Source organism: Eleutherodactylus coqui, unplaced genomic scaffold (assembly GCF_035609145.1).
Source record: "Eleutherodactylus coqui strain aEleCoq1 unplaced genomic scaffold, aEleCoq1.hap1 HAP1_SCAFFOLD_370, whole genome shotgun sequence".
Lineage (NCBI taxonomy): Eukaryota > Metazoa > Chordata > Amphibia > Anura > Eleutherodactylidae > Eleutherodactylus > Eleutherodactylus coqui.
This window is the reverse complement of record NW_027102510.1, coordinates 26,274-41,165: the sequence shown is the minus strand read 5'-3', so window position 1 is coordinate 41,165 and position 14,892 is coordinate 26,274. Positions and strand designations below refer to the sequence as shown.

The following is a 14,892-nucleotide window of genomic DNA, read 5'->3' as shown; positions in this document are numbered from 1 at the left end:
GCCCTATGGGGCCGAAGCCAATTTCCCTTATTTTAGGTTAAAAGTTTCCATCCGTCCCCACTGGAAATGCGGCCGGCCGAAGAGATCCCTCCAACCGACCGACCGACGCACCTTCAGAGACAAACTAGTGCTTGCTTCTAGTGTCATCGCCGGCTTAACCATCCTTTGTAGGGAGCTGACGAGTCCTGCAGTAGCAGCAGCAGCAGGCTCTGCAAGCCTAGGATGCGTGAGCACGGTGCAAGAGGAAGGACTGAGGGTGTGAGGCTGGGCGCGGTTGAGAAGGCGTGGGGCGGGGCTATGGAAAGTTTTAATAGCTCTCCCAGCTGCCTGGGTGCATTGTGGGTGCGCCCAGAGTGCTGGCTGAGCGTGTTGCCTCAAGCCTTGGAAGTGGAGTTGGGCGGGCCGGGCTACAGGTGAAACCCATTTCGGGTTATCGCTTCTCGGCCTTTTGGCTAAGATCAAGTGTAGTATCTGTTCTTATCAGTTTAATATCTGATACGTCCCCTATCTGGGGACCATATATTAAATGGATTTTTAGAACAGGGAGCTGGAAAAAGAGCTTGCTCTGTCCACTCCACGCATTGACCTGGTATTGCAGTACCTCCAGGACCGGTGCACCCCCTTTCCTACAGCAGTTTCCAAAAGCAGAAAAACAAAACCGACGAGCAAGAGGTGCAGCGCAGCTGTGGCGGCGGCTGCTGCTACCACCCAAGCACTTTGATTGACACTCAGCCCGTCTGCTCGCAACATTGTATCCACTGAGCAGCTGCGTCTGCCAGAGTGTGCACAGCACAGGTACAACTGGAAGCAAAACACACACACACACACACACCAGTTCATATGGCAGCCGCACTCTATAGTTCGTACCTACCGCTGCGCTAATAGCCAAGTTGGAAACATCGGGCAGGCACAGCGTATCCTGGCAGCCTGCGTCTGTATGCTCCACGTATTCGGGTCATGGGTGTATGTGCAGGGGGCCCGGAGCCCTAGGGGGCCCATAAAGTCTCTCTTCCCCACATTGTAAACCAATGCTATCAATGACGCTTTATAGTTTGGGGGCCCAGTTCCAGACTTTGTACTGGGGCCCCGCAGCTTCAAGTTACACCTCCGGATCAGGATAATGCTAGGCCATTCCAACCAGCCTGTGTGTGTGACCTGCAGTCGCTGGTAGTCGAAAAGCGGCCGGCCCCGGATGCGCGCTTCAGAGTGGACAGACAGCAGCGGACCCCCAATCACACAGGCCCAAGGCTTGCTATGTAGCACGGAATACCTCATTGGACTGCAGCACTCCACGCGGGCTGAGATACACGCTCCACGTGGGATGGGCAGTATTCGTCCATGAAGATCCAGGCCAACGTTTAGAGATGGAGCAACACTCGGGGAGCAAAGAACTCCAACGAACGGACGCCTACTTTACAAGGATGTATTGCTTTATTCAATGCATGGACACAGAAACAGTTCAACCGCTCGATTACAGACCGCAGTCAATACAGTAAAGAAAGAAATGTGTCTGTTTAATGTAAACTTGCATGGAGCTCGTTTGTCAGCCACTGACTGAATGCTGCTGCTGCATGTCTAAAACGTGGTCTGACGTTACACGCACCACCAGGGATAAGGCCTTGCCTATAAGCATTCCCCAGCTGGCAAAAACCGAACCTCCCTGCCTATTCCTCACCATGGAAGAACGGAACCTACCTTTTTTTTAAAAAAAGAAAGCCACAGCAGCAGCCAACTCGATTTTGGTAGGCCGCTGTCTCCCCCTTGTGTGCTGCATAAAAAATGCACTCCACTAAAAATAGCAATGATCCACGAAATAGAGCGTATGGAGAGAATGAGGCTTCCAGATGAGCCGTCAGGCTATGATAAATTGTATCACACCTGGGCGATATGGATAGATGCCCGGAGCTCACCCCTATTTACCAAGTGGTTACAGACAGGGACATGTGAGTAACACGTTTAAACCACAATCGTAAAGAGAAACAACAATTCCGGAGCCCGCCCCCCCCCCCTTTTTGTTTTATTTTTTCTTTCTCCCGTGTCATAGATACCTACCCCCCCCTTACCCTCCCCTCATTCCCCTGTTTGTAGACCTTATAAAATATCACAGACAAACATGATATAGTTCAACTCGAAATTGATTTATTAAGTTTCATTGTCAAAGTTAATTTTACATTGCTTTGAGATAAGGCAAAAGTTTCCCCCCCTCCATGAAACCAATAAAACCTATATTGAATAAAATAAAAATGATGCAGTTACCGGTAGTTCTGCAGCTTCTTGGTGGAAATAAAGACCATCTCCCGTCTCCCAGCTGCAGCAGAGACTGACTGAAATGGCTGCCAAGCCCGGTATTAATGCTTCTAAATTGATGACATCACAAAGGAGTGACATCGTCAGCCTTCCAAACACCTGGCTCAATTGCATACAGTATGTATGTATGTATGCATGTATGTGAGTGAGTCTATCTATCTATCTATCTATCTATCTATCTATCTATCTATTATTAATTATGTAGAATATAGATATGGATTATTTCTAAATTACAGATTTTGTAGATATAGATTAAAGATAGATTTAAGATTGTGTGTGTGTGTGTGTGTGTGTGTGTGTGTGTGTGTGTGTGTGTGTGTGTGTATATATAATGTATATATGTAAAAAAAAATATAAAATCTGTAGTTATGTATGTATGTATGTATGGCGGGCGGGCAAAAAAGGCCTGCTGTATGTTTTTAAGTTCTTCGGATGACCATGCCGCTCTAATATTCTCCTTACTAGGGTCTACTAATGCTGGCCCAGGGGAAGGCAATAAAGCCCTATGGGGCCGAAGCCAATTTCCCTTATTTTAGGTTAAAAGTTTCCATCCGTCCCCACTGGAAATGCGGCCGGCCGAAGAGATCCCTCCAACCGACCGACCGACGCACCTTCAGAGACAAACTAGTGCTTGCTTCTAGTGTCATCGCCGGCTTAACCATCCTTTGTAGGGAGCTGACGAGTCCTGCAGTAGCAGCAGCAGCAGGCTCTGCAAGCCTAGGATGCGTGAGCACGGTGCAAGAGGAAGGACTGAGGGTGTGAGGCTGGGCGCGGTTGAGAAGGCGTGGGGCGGGGCTATGGAAAGTTTTAATAGCTCTCCCAGCTGCCTGGGTGCATTGTGGGTGCGCCCAGAGTGCTGGCTGAGCGTGTTGCCTCAAGCCTTGGAAGTGGAGTTGGGCGGGCCGGGCTACAGGTGAAACCCATTTCGGGTTATCGCTTCTCGGCCTTTTGGCTAAGATCAAGTGTAGTATCTGTTCTTATCAGTTTAATATCTGATACGTCCCCTATCTGGGGACCATATATTAAATGGATTTTTAGAACAGGGAGCTGGAAAAAGAGCTTGCTCTGTCCACTCCACGCATTGACCTGGTATTGCAGTACCTCCAGGACCGGTGCACCCCCTTTCCTACAGCAGTTTCCAAAAGCAGAAAAACAAAACCGACGAGCAAGAGGTGCAGCGCAGCTGTGGCGGCGGCTGCTGCTACCACCCAAGCACTTTGATTGACACTCAGCCCGTCTGCTCGCAACATTGTATCCACTGAGCAGCTGCGTCTGCCAGAGTGTGCGAGTGTGCACAGCACAGGTACAACTGGAAGCAAAACACACACACACACACACACCAGTTCATATGGCAGCCGCACTCTATAGTTCGTACCTACCGCTGCGCTAATAGCCAAGTTGGAAACATCGGGCAGGCACAGCGTATCCTGGCAGCCTGCGTCTGTATGCTCCACGTATTCGGGTCATGGGTGTATGTGCAGGGGGCCCGGAGCCCTAGGGGGCCCATAAAGTCTCTCTTCCCCACATTGTAAACCAATGCTATCAATGACGCTTTATAGTTTGGGGGCCCAGTTCCAGACTTTGTACTGGGGCCCCGCAGCTTCAAGTTACACCTCCGGATCAGGATAATGCTAGGCCATTCCAACCAGCCTGTGTGTGTGACCTGCAGTCGCTGGTAGTCGAAAAGCGGCCGGCCCCGGATGCGCGCTTCAGAGTGGACAGACAGCAGCGGACCCCCAATCACACAGGCCCAAGGCTTGCTATGTAGCACGGAATACCTCATTGGACTGCAGCACTCCACGCGGGCTGAGATACACGCTCCACGTGGGATGGGCAGTATTCGTCCATGAAGATCCAGGCCAACGTTTAGAGATGGAGCAACACTCGGGGAGCAAAGAACTCCAACGAACGGACGCCTACTTTACAAGGATGTATTGCTTTATTCAATGCATGGACACAGAAACAGTTCAACCGCTCGATTACAGACCGCAGTCAATACAGTAAAGAAAGAAATGTGTCTGTTTAATGTAAACTTGCATGGAGCTCGTTTGTCAGCCACTGACTGAATGCTGCTGCTGCATGTCTAAAACGTGGTCTGACGTTACACGCACCACCAGGGATAAGGCCTTGCCTATAAGCATTCCCCAGCTGGCAAAAACCGAACCTCCCTGCCTATTCCTCACCATGGAAGAACGGAACCTACCTTTTTTTTAAAAAAAGAAAGCCACAGCAGCAGCCAACTCGATTTTGGTAGGCCGCTGTCTCCCCCTTGTGTGCTGCATAAAAAATGCACTCCACTAAAAATAGCAATGATCCACGAAATAGAGCGTATGGAGAGAATGAGGCTTCCAGATGAGCCGTCAGGCTATGATAAATTGTATCACACCTGGGCGATATGGATAGATGCCCGGAGCTCACCCCTATTTACCAAGTGGTTACAGACAGGGACATGTGAGTAACACGTTTAAACCACAATCGTAAAGAGAAACAACAATTCCGGAGCCCGCCCCCCCCCCCTTTTTGTTTTATTTTTTCTTTCTCCCGTGTCATAGATACCTACCCCCCCCTTACCCTCCCCTCATTCCCCTGTTTGTAGACCTTATAAAATATCACAGACAAACATGATATAGTTCAACTCGAAATTGATTTATTAAGTTTCATTGTCAAAGTTAATTTTACATTGCTTTGAGATAAGGCAAAAGTTTCCCCCCCTCCATGAAACCAATAAAACCTATATTGAATAAAATAAAAATGATGCAGTTACCGGTAGTTCTGCAGCTTCTTGGTGGAAATAAAGACCATCTCCCGTCTCCCAGCTGCAGCAGAGACTGACTGAAATGGCTGCCAAGCCCGGTATTAATGCTTCTAAATTGATGACATCACAAAGGAGTGACATCGTCAGCCTTCCAAACACCTGGCTCAATTGCATACAGTATGTATGTATGTATGCATGTATGTGAGTGAGTCTATCTATCTATCTATCTATCTATCTATCTATCTATCTTTATTAATTATGTAGAATATAGATATGGATTATTTCTAAATTACAGATTTTGTAGATATAGATTAAAGATAGATTTAAGATTGTGTGTGTGTGTGTGTGTGTGTGTGTGTGTGTGTGTGTGTGTGTGTGTGTGTATATATAATGTATATATGTAAAAAAAAATATAAAATCTGTAGTTATGTATGTATGTATGTATGGCGGGCGGGCAAAAAAGGCCTGCTGTATGTTTTTAAGTTCTTCGGATGACCATGCCGCTCTAATATTCTCCTTACTAGGGTCTACTAATGCTGGCCCAGGGGAAGGCAATAAAGCCCTATGGGGCCGAAGCCAATTTCCCTTATTTTAGGTTAAAAGTTTCCATCCGTCCCCACTGGAAATGCGGCCGGCCGAAGAGATCCCTCCAACCGACCGACCGACGCACCTTCAGAGACAAACTAGTGCTTGCTTCTAGTGTCATCGCCGGCTTAACCATCCTTTGTAGGGAGCTGACGAGTCCTGCAGTAGCAGCAGCAGCAGGCTCTGCAAGCCTAGGATGCGTGAGCACGGTGCAAGAGGAAGGACTGAGGGTGTGAGGCTGGGCGCGGTTGAGAAGGCGTGGGGCGGGGCTATGGAAAGTTTTAATAGCTCTCCCAGCTGCCTGGGTGCATTGTGGGTGCGCCCAGAGTGCTGGCTGAGCGTGTTGCCTCAAGCCTTGGAAGTGGAGTTGGGCGGGCCGGGCTACAGGTGAAACCCATTTCGGGTTATCGCTTCTCGGCCTTTTGGCTAAGATCAAGTGTAGTATCTGTTCTTATCAGTTTAATATCTGATACGTCCCCTATCTGGGGACCATATATTAAATGGATTTTTAGAACAGGGAGCTGGAAAAAGAGCTTGCTCTGTCCACTCCACGCATTGACCTGGTATTGCAGTACCTCCAGGACCGGTGCACCCCCTTTCCTACAGCAGTTTCCAAAAGCAGAAAAACAAAACCGACGAGCAAGAGGTGCAGCGCAGCTGTGGCGGCGGCTGCTGCTACCACCCAAGCACTTTGATTGACACTCAGCCCGTCTGCTCGCAACATTGTATCCACTGAGCAGCTGCGTCTGCCAGAGTGTGCACAGCACAGGTACAACTGGAAGCAAAACACACACACACACACACACCAGTTCATATGGCAGCCGCACTCTATAGTTCGTACCTACCGCTGCGCTAATAGCCAAGTTGGAAACATCGGGCAGGCACAGCGTATCCTGGCAGCCTGCGTCTGTATGCTCCACGTATTCGGGTCATGGGTGTATGTGCAGGGGGCCCGGAGCCCTAGGGGGCCCATAAAGTCTCTCTTCCCCACATTGTAAACCAATGCTATCAATGACGCTTTATAGTTTGGGGGCCCAGTTCCAGACTTTGTACTGGGGCCCCGCAGCTTCAAGTTACACCTCCGGATCAGGATAATGCTAGGCCATTCCAACCAGCCTGTGTGTGTGACCTGCAGTCGCTGGTAGTCGAAAAGCGGCCGGCCCCGGATGCGCGCTTCAGAGTGGACAGACAGCAGCGGACCCCCAATCACACAGGCCCAAGGCTTGCTATGTAGCACGGAATACCTCATTGGACTGCAGCACTCCACGCGGGCTGAGATACACGCTCCACGTGGGATGGGCAGTATTCGTCCATGAAGATCCAGGCCAACGTTTAGAGATGGAGCAACACTCGGGGAGCAAAGAACTCCAACGAACGGACGCCTACTTTACAAGGATGTATTGCTTTATTCAATGCATGGACACAGAAACAGTTCAACCGCTCGATTACAGACCGCAGTCAATACAGTAAAGAAAGAAATGTGTCTGTTTAATGTAAACTTGCATGGAGCTCGTTTGTCAGCCACTGACTGAATGCTGCTGCTGCATGTCTAAAACGTGGTCTGACGTTACACGCACCACCAGGGATAAGGCCTTGCCTATAAGCATTCCCCAGCTGGCAAAAACCGAACCTCCCTGCCTATTCCTCACCATGGAAGAACGGAACCTACCTTTTTTTTAAAAAAAGAAAGCCACAGCAGCAGCCAACTCGATTTTGGTAGGCCGCTGTCTCCCCCTTGTGTGCTGCATAAAAAATGCACTCCACTAAAAATAGCAATGATCCACGAAATAGAGCGTATGGAGAGAATGAGGCTTCCAGATGAGCCGTCAGGCTATGATAAATTGTATCACACCTGGGCGATATGGATAGATGCCCGGAGCTCACCCCTATTTACCAAGTGGTTACAGACAGGGACATGTGAGTAACACGTTTAAACCACAATCGTAAAGAGAAACAACAATTCCGGAGCCCGCCCCCCCCCCCTTTTTGTTTTATTTTTTCTTTCTCCCGTGTCATAGATACCTACCCCCCCCTTACCCTCCCCTCATTCCCCTGTTTGTAGACCTTATAAAATATCACAGACAAACATGATATAGTTCAACTCGAAATTGATTTATTAAGTTTCATTGTCAAAGTTAATTTTACATTGCTTTGAGATAAGGCAAAAGTTTCCCCCCCTCCATGAAACCAATAAAACCTATATTGAATAAAATAAAAATGATGCAGTTACCGGTAGTTCTGCAGCTTCTTGGTGGAAATAAAGACCATCTCCCGTCTCCCAGCTGCAGCAGAGACTGACTGAAATGGCTGCCAAGCCCGGTATTAATGCTTCTAAATTGATGACATCACAAAGGAGTGACATCGTCAGCCTTCCAAACACCTGGCTCAATTGCATACAGTATGTATGTATGTATGCATGTATGTGAGTGAGTCTATCTATCTATCTATCTATCTATCTATCTATCTATCTTATTAATTATGTAGAATATAGATATGGATTATTTCTAAATTACAGATTTTGTAGATATAGATTAAAGATAGATTTAAGATTGTGTGTGTGTGTGTGTGTGTGTGTGTGTGTGTGTGTGTGTGTGTGTGTATATATAATGTATATATGTAAAAAAAAATATAAAATCTGTAGTTATGTATGTATGTATGTATGGCGGGCGGGCAAAAAAGGCCTGCTGTATGTTTTTAAGTTCTTCGGATGACCATGCCGCTCTAATATTCTCCTTACTAGGGTCTACTAATGCTGGCCCAGGGGAAGGCAATAAAGCCCTATGGGGCCGAAGCCAATTTCCCTTATTTTAGGTTAAAAGTTTCCATCCGTCCCCACTGGAAATGCGGCCGGCCGAAGAGATCCCTCCAACCGACCGACCGACGCACCTTCAGAGACAAACTAGTGCTTGCTTCTAGTGTCATCGCCGGCTTAACCATCCTTTGTAGGGAGCTGACGAGTCCTGCAGTAGCAGCAGCAGCAGGCTCTGCAAGCCTAGGATGCGTGAGCACGGTGCAAGAGGAAGGACTGAGGGTGTGAGGCTGGGCGCGGTTGAGAAGGCGTGGGGCGGGGCTATGGAAAGTTTTAATAGCTCTCCCAGCTGCCTGGGTGCATTGTGGGTGCGCCCAGAGTGCTGGCTGAGCGTGTTGCCTCAAGCCTTGGAAGTGGAGTTGGGCGGGCCGGGCTACAGGTGAAACCCATTTCGGGTTATCGCTTCTCGGCCTTTTGGCTAAGATCAAGTGTAGTATCTGTTCTTATCAGTTTAATATCTGATACGTCCCCTATCTGGGGACCATATATTAAATGGATTTTTAGAACAGGGAGCTGGAAAAAGAGCTTGCTCTGTCCACTCCACGCATTGACCTGGTATTGCAGTACCTCCAGGACCGGTGCACCCCCTTTCCTACAGCAGTTTCCAAAAGCAGAAAAACAAAACCGACGAGCAAGAGGTGCAGCGCAGCTGTGGCGGCGGCTGCTGCTACCACCCAAGCACTTTGATTGACACTCAGCCCGTCTGCTCGCAACATTGTATCCACTGAGCAGCTGCGTCTGCCAGAGTGTGCACAGCACAGGTACAACTGGAAGCAAAACACACACACACACACACACCAGTTCATATGGCAGCCGCACTCTATAGTTCGTACCTACCGCTGCGCTAATAGCCAAGTTGGAAACATCGGGCAGGCACAGCGTATCCTGGCAGCCTGCGTCTGTATGCTCCACGTATTCGGGTCATGGGTGTATGTGCAGGGGGCCCGGAGCCCTAGGGGGCCCATAAAGTCTCTCTTCCCCACATTGTAAACCAATGCTATCAATGACGCTTTATAGTTTGGGGGCCCAGTTCCAGACTTTGTACTGGGGCCCCGCAGCTTCAAGTTACACCTCCGGATCAGGATAATGCTAGGCCATTCCAACCAGCCTGTGTGTGTGACCTGCAGTCGCTGGTAGTCGAAAAGCGGCCGGCCCCGGATGCGCGCTTCAGAGTGGACAGACAGCAGCGGACCCCCAATCACACAGGCCCAAGGCTTGCTATGTAGCACGGAATACCTCATTGGACTGCAGCACTCCACGCGGGCTGAGATACACGCTCCACGTGGGATGGGCAGTATTCGTCCATGAAGATCCAGGCCAACGTTTAGAGATGGAGCAACACTCGGGGAGCAAAGAACTCCAACGAACGGACGCCTACTTTACAAGGATGTATTGCTTTATTCAATGCATGGACACAGAAACAGTTCAACCGCTCGATTACAGACCGCAGTCAATACAGTAAAGAAAGAAATGTGTCTGTTTAATGTAAACTTGCATGGAGCTCGTTTGTCAGCCACTGACTGAATGCTGCTGCTGCATGTCTAAAACGTGGTCTGACGTTACACGCACCACCAGGGATAAGGCCTTGCCTATAAGCATTCCCCAGCTGGCAAAAACCGAACCTCCCTGCCTATTCCTCACCATGGAAGAACGGAACCTACCTTTTTTTTAAAAAAAGAAAGCCACAGCAGCAGCCAACTCGATTTTGGTAGGCCGCTGTCTCCCCCTTGTGTGCTGCATAAAAAATGCACTCCACTAAAAATAGCAATGATCCACGAAATAGAGCGTATGGAGAGAATGAGGCTTCCAGATGAGCCGTCAGGCTATGATAAATTGTATCACACCTGGGCGATATGGATAGATGCCCGGAGCTCACCCCTATTTACCAAGTGGTTACAGACAGGGACATGTGAGTAACACGTTTAAACCACAATCGTAAAGAGAAACAACAATTCCGGAGCCCGCCCCCCCCCCCTTTTTGTTTTATTTTTTCTTTCTCCCGTGTCATAGATACCTACCCCCCCCTTACCCTCCCCTCATTCCCCTGTTTGTAGACCTTATAAAATATCACAGACAAACATGATATAGTTCAACTCGAAATTGATTTATTAAGTTTCATTGTCAAAGTTAATTTTACATTGCTTTGAGATAAGGCAAAAGTTTCCCCCCCTCCATGAAACCAATAAAACCTATATTGAATAAAATAAAAATGATGCAGTTACCGGTAGTTCTGCAGCTTCTTGGTGGAAATAAAGACCATCTCCCGTCTCCCAGCTGCAGCAGAGACTGACTGAAATGGCTGCCAAGCCCGGTATTAATGCTTCTAAATTGATGACATCACAAAGGAGTGACATCGTCAGCCTTCCAAACACCTGGCTCAATTGCATACAGTATGTATGTATGTATGCATGTATGTGAGTGAGTCTATCTATCTATCTATCTATCTATCTATCTATCTATCTTTATTAATTATGTAGAATATAGATATGGATTATTTCTAAATTACAGATTTTGTAGATATAGATTAAAGATAGATTTAAGAGTGTGTGTGTGTGTGTGTGTGTGTGTGTGTGTGTGTGTGTGTGTGTGTATATATAATGTATATATGTAAAAAAAAATATAAAATCTGTAGTTATGTATGTATGTATGTATGGCGGGCGGGCAAAAAAGGCCTGCTGTATGTTTTTAAGTTCTTCGGATGACCATGCCGCTCTAATATTCTCCTTACTAGGGTCTACTAATGCTGGCCCAGGGGAAGGCAATAAAGCCCTATGGGGCCGAAGCCAATTTCCCTTATTTTAGGTTAAAAGTTTCCATCCGTCCCCACTGGAAATGCGGCCGGCCGAAGAGATCCCTCCAACCGACCGACCGACGCACCTTCAGAGACAAACTAGTGCTTGCTTCTAGTGTCATCGCCGGCTTAACCATCCTTTGTAGGGAGCTGACGAGTCCTGCAGTAGCAGCAGCAGCAGGCTCTGCAAGCCTAGGATGCGTGAGCACGGTGCAAGAGGAAGGACTGAGGGTGTGAGGCTGGGCGCGGTTGAGAAGGCGTGGGGCGGGGCTATGGAAAGTTTTAATAGCTCTCCCAGCTGCCTGGGTGCATTGTGGGTGCGCCCAGAGTGCTGGCTGAGCGTGTTGCCTCAAGCCTTGGAAGTGGAGTTGGGCGGGCCGGGCTACAGGTGAAACCCATTTCGGGTTATCGCTTCTCGGCCTTTTGGCTAAGATCAAGTGTAGTATCTGTTCTTATCAGTTTAATATCTGATACGTCCCCTATCTGGGGACCATATATTAAATGGATTTTTAGAACAGGGAGCTGGAAAAAGAGCTTGCTCTGTCCACTCCACGCATTGACCTGGTATTGCAGTACCTCCAGGACCGGTGCACCCCCTTTCCTACAGCAGTTTCCAAAAGCAGAAAAACAAAACCGACGAGCAAGAGGTGCAGCGCAGCTGTGGCGGCGGCTGCTGCTACCACCCAAGCACTTTGATTGACACTCAGCCCGTCTGCTCGCAACATTGTATCCACTGAGCAGCTGCGTCTGCCAGAGTGTGCACAGCACAGGTACAACTGGAAGCAACACACACACACACACACACACACCAGTTCATATGGCAGCCGCACTCTATAGTTCGTACCTACCGCTGCGCTAATAGCCAAGTTGGAAACATCGGGCAGGCACAGCGTATCCTGGCAGCCTGCGTCTGTATGCTCCACGTATTCGGGTCATGGGTGTATGTGCAGGGGGCCCGGAGCCCTAGGGGGCCCATAAAGTCTCTCTTCCCCACATTGTAAACCAATGCTATCAATGACGCTTTATAGTTTGGGGGCCCAGTTCCAGACTTTGTACTGGGGCCCCGCAGCTTCAAGTTACACCTCCGGATCAGGATAATGCTAGGCCATTCCAACCAGCCTGTGTGTGTGACCTGCAGTCGCTGGTAGTCGAAAAGCGGCCGGCCCCGGATGCGCGCTTCAGAGTGGACAGACAGCAGCGGACCCCCAATCACACAGGCCCAAGGCTTGCTATGTAGCACGGAATACCTCATTGGACTGCAGCACTCCACGCGGGCTGAGATACACGCTCCACGTGGGATGGGCAGTATTCGTCCATGAAGATCCAGGCCAACGTTTAGAGATGGAGCAACACTCGGGGAGCAAAGAACTCCAACGAACGGACGCCTACTTTACAAGGATGTATTGCTTTATTCAATGCATGGACACAGAAACAGTTCAACCGCTCGATTACAGACCGCAGTCAATACAGTAAAGAAAGAAATGTGTCTGTTTAATGTAAACTTGCATGGAGCTCGTTTGTCAGCCACTGACTGAATGCTGCTGCTGCATGTCTAAAACGTGGTCTGACGTTACACGCACCACCAGGGATAAGGCCTTGCCTATAAGCATTCCCCAGCTGGCAAAAACCGAACCTCCCTGCCTATTCCTCACCATGGAAGAACGGAACCTACCTTTTTTTTAAAAAAAGAAAGCCACAGCAGCAGCCAACTCGATTTTGGTAGGCCGCTGTCTCCCCCTTGTGTGCTGCATAAAAAATGCACTCCACTAAAAATAGCAATGATCCACGAAATAGAGCGTATGGAGAGAATGAGGCTTCCAGATGAGCCGTCAGGCTATGATAAATTGTATCACACCTGGGCGATATGGATAGATGCCCGGAGCTCACCCCTATTTACCAAGTGGTTACAGACAGGGACATGTGAGTAACACGTTTAAACCACAATCGTAAAGAGAAACAACAATTCCGGAGCCCGCCCCCCCCCCCTTTTTGTTTTATTTTTTCTTTCTCCCGTGTCATAGATACCTACCCCCCCCTTACCCTCCCCTCATTCCCCTGTTTGTAGACCTTATAAAATATCACAGACAAACATGATATAGTTCAACTCGAAATTGATTTATTAAGTTTCATTGTCAAAGTTAATTTTACATTGCTTTGAGATAAGGCAAAAGTTTCCCCCCCTCCATGAAACCAATAAAACCTATATTGAATAAAATAAAAATGATGCAGTTACCGGTAGTTCTGCAGCTTCTTGGTGGAAATAAAGACCATCTCCCGTCTCCCAGCTGCAGCAGAGACTGACTGAAATGGCTGCCAAGCCCGGTATTAATGCTTCTAAATTGATGACATCACAAAGGAGTGACATCGTCAGCCTTCCAAACACCTGGCTCAATTGCATACAGTATGTATGTATGTATGCATGTATGTGAGTGAGTCTATCTATCTATCTATCTATCTATCTATCTATCTATCTTTATTAATTATGTAGAATATAGATATGGATTATTTCTAAATTACAGATTTTGTAGATATAGATTAAAGATAGATTTAAGATTGTGTGTGTGTGTGTGTGTGTGTGTGTGTGTGTGTGTGTGTGTGTGTGTGTATATATAATGTATATATGTAAAAAAAAATATAAAATCTGTAGTTATGTATGTATGTATGTATGGCGGGCGGGCAAAAAAGGCCTGCTGTATGTTTTTAAGTTCTTCGGATGACCATGCCGCTCTAATATTCTCCTTACTAGGGTCTACTAATGCTGGCCCAGGGGAAGGCAATAAAGCCCTATGGGGCCGAAGCCAATTTCCCTTATTTTAGGTTAAAAGTTTCCATCCGTCCCCACTGGAAATGCGGCCGGCCGAAGAGATCCCTCCAACCGACCGACCGACGCACCTTCAGAGACAAACTAGTGCTTGCTTCTAGTGTCATCGCCGGCTTAACCATCCTTTGTAGGGAGCTGACGAGTCCTGCAGTAGCAGCAGCAGCAGGCTCTGCAAGCCTAGGATGCGTGAGCACGGTGCAAGAGGAAGGACTGAGGGTGTGAGGCTGGGCGCGGTTGAGAAGGCGTGGGGCGGGGCTATGGAAAGTTTTAATAGCTCTCCCAGCTGCCTGGGTGCATTGTGGGTGCGCCCAGAGTGCTGGCTGAGCGTGTTGCCTCAAGCCTTGGAAGTGGAGTTGGGCGGGCCGGGCTACAGGTGAAACCCATTTCGGGTTATCGCTTCTCGGCCTTTTGGCTAAGATCAAGTGTAGTATCTGTTCTTATCAGTTTAATATCTGATACGTCCCCTATCTGGGGACCATATATTAAATGGATTTTTAGAACAGGGAGCTGGAAAAAGAGCTTGCTCTGTCCACTCCACGCATTGACCTGGTATTGCAGTACCTCCAGGACCGGTGCACCCCCTTTCCTACAGCAGTTTCCAAAAGCAGAAAAACAAAACCGACGAGCAAGAGGTGCAGCGCAGCTGTGGCGGCGGCTGCTGCTACCACCCAAGCACTTTGATTGACACTCAGCCCGTCTGCTCGCAACATTGTATCCACTGAGCAGCTGCGTCTGCCAGAGTGTGCACAGCACAGGTACAACTGGAAGCAAAACACACACACACACACACACCAGTTCATATGGCAGCCGCACTCTATAGTTCG

The 14,892-nt window shown here is 48.4% G+C and overlaps 6 non-coding genes across 6 annotated transcripts; all 6 read left to right on the top strand.

Annotated features, from left to right (window-relative positions):
* The first annotated feature begins 432 nt into the window (after positions 1–432).
* LOC136604217 (U2 spliceosomal RNA) lies at positions 433–623 on the top strand. Its single transcript, XR_010789755.1, has one exon. It is a non-coding gene; the product is annotated as a U2 spliceosomal RNA (small nuclear RNA).
* A 2,616-nt stretch (positions 624–3,239) lies between these two features.
* LOC136604216 (U2 spliceosomal RNA) lies at positions 3,240–3,430 on the top strand. The gene has a single exon (XR_010789754.1). It is a non-coding gene; the product is annotated as a U2 spliceosomal RNA (small nuclear RNA).
* A 2,623-nt stretch (positions 3,431–6,053) lies between these two features.
* Positions 6,054–6,244, top strand: LOC136604214 (U2 spliceosomal RNA). Its single transcript, XR_010789753.1, has one exon. It is a non-coding gene; the product is annotated as a U2 spliceosomal RNA (small nuclear RNA).
* A 2,610-nt stretch (positions 6,245–8,854) lies between these two features.
* Positions 8,855–9,045, top strand: LOC136604213 (U2 spliceosomal RNA). The gene has a single exon (XR_010789752.1). It is a non-coding gene; the product is annotated as a U2 spliceosomal RNA (small nuclear RNA).
* Positions 9,046–11,654: 2,609 nt separating this feature from the next.
* Positions 11,655–11,845, top strand: LOC136604212 (U2 spliceosomal RNA). The gene has a single exon (XR_010789751.1). It is a non-coding gene; the product is annotated as a U2 spliceosomal RNA (small nuclear RNA).
* Positions 11,846–14,460: 2,615 nt separating this feature from the next.
* On the top strand, positions 14,461–14,651 carry LOC136604211 (U2 spliceosomal RNA). Its single transcript, XR_010789750.1, has one exon. It is a non-coding gene; the product is annotated as a U2 spliceosomal RNA (small nuclear RNA).
* Positions 14,652–14,892: the final 241 nt, after the last annotated feature.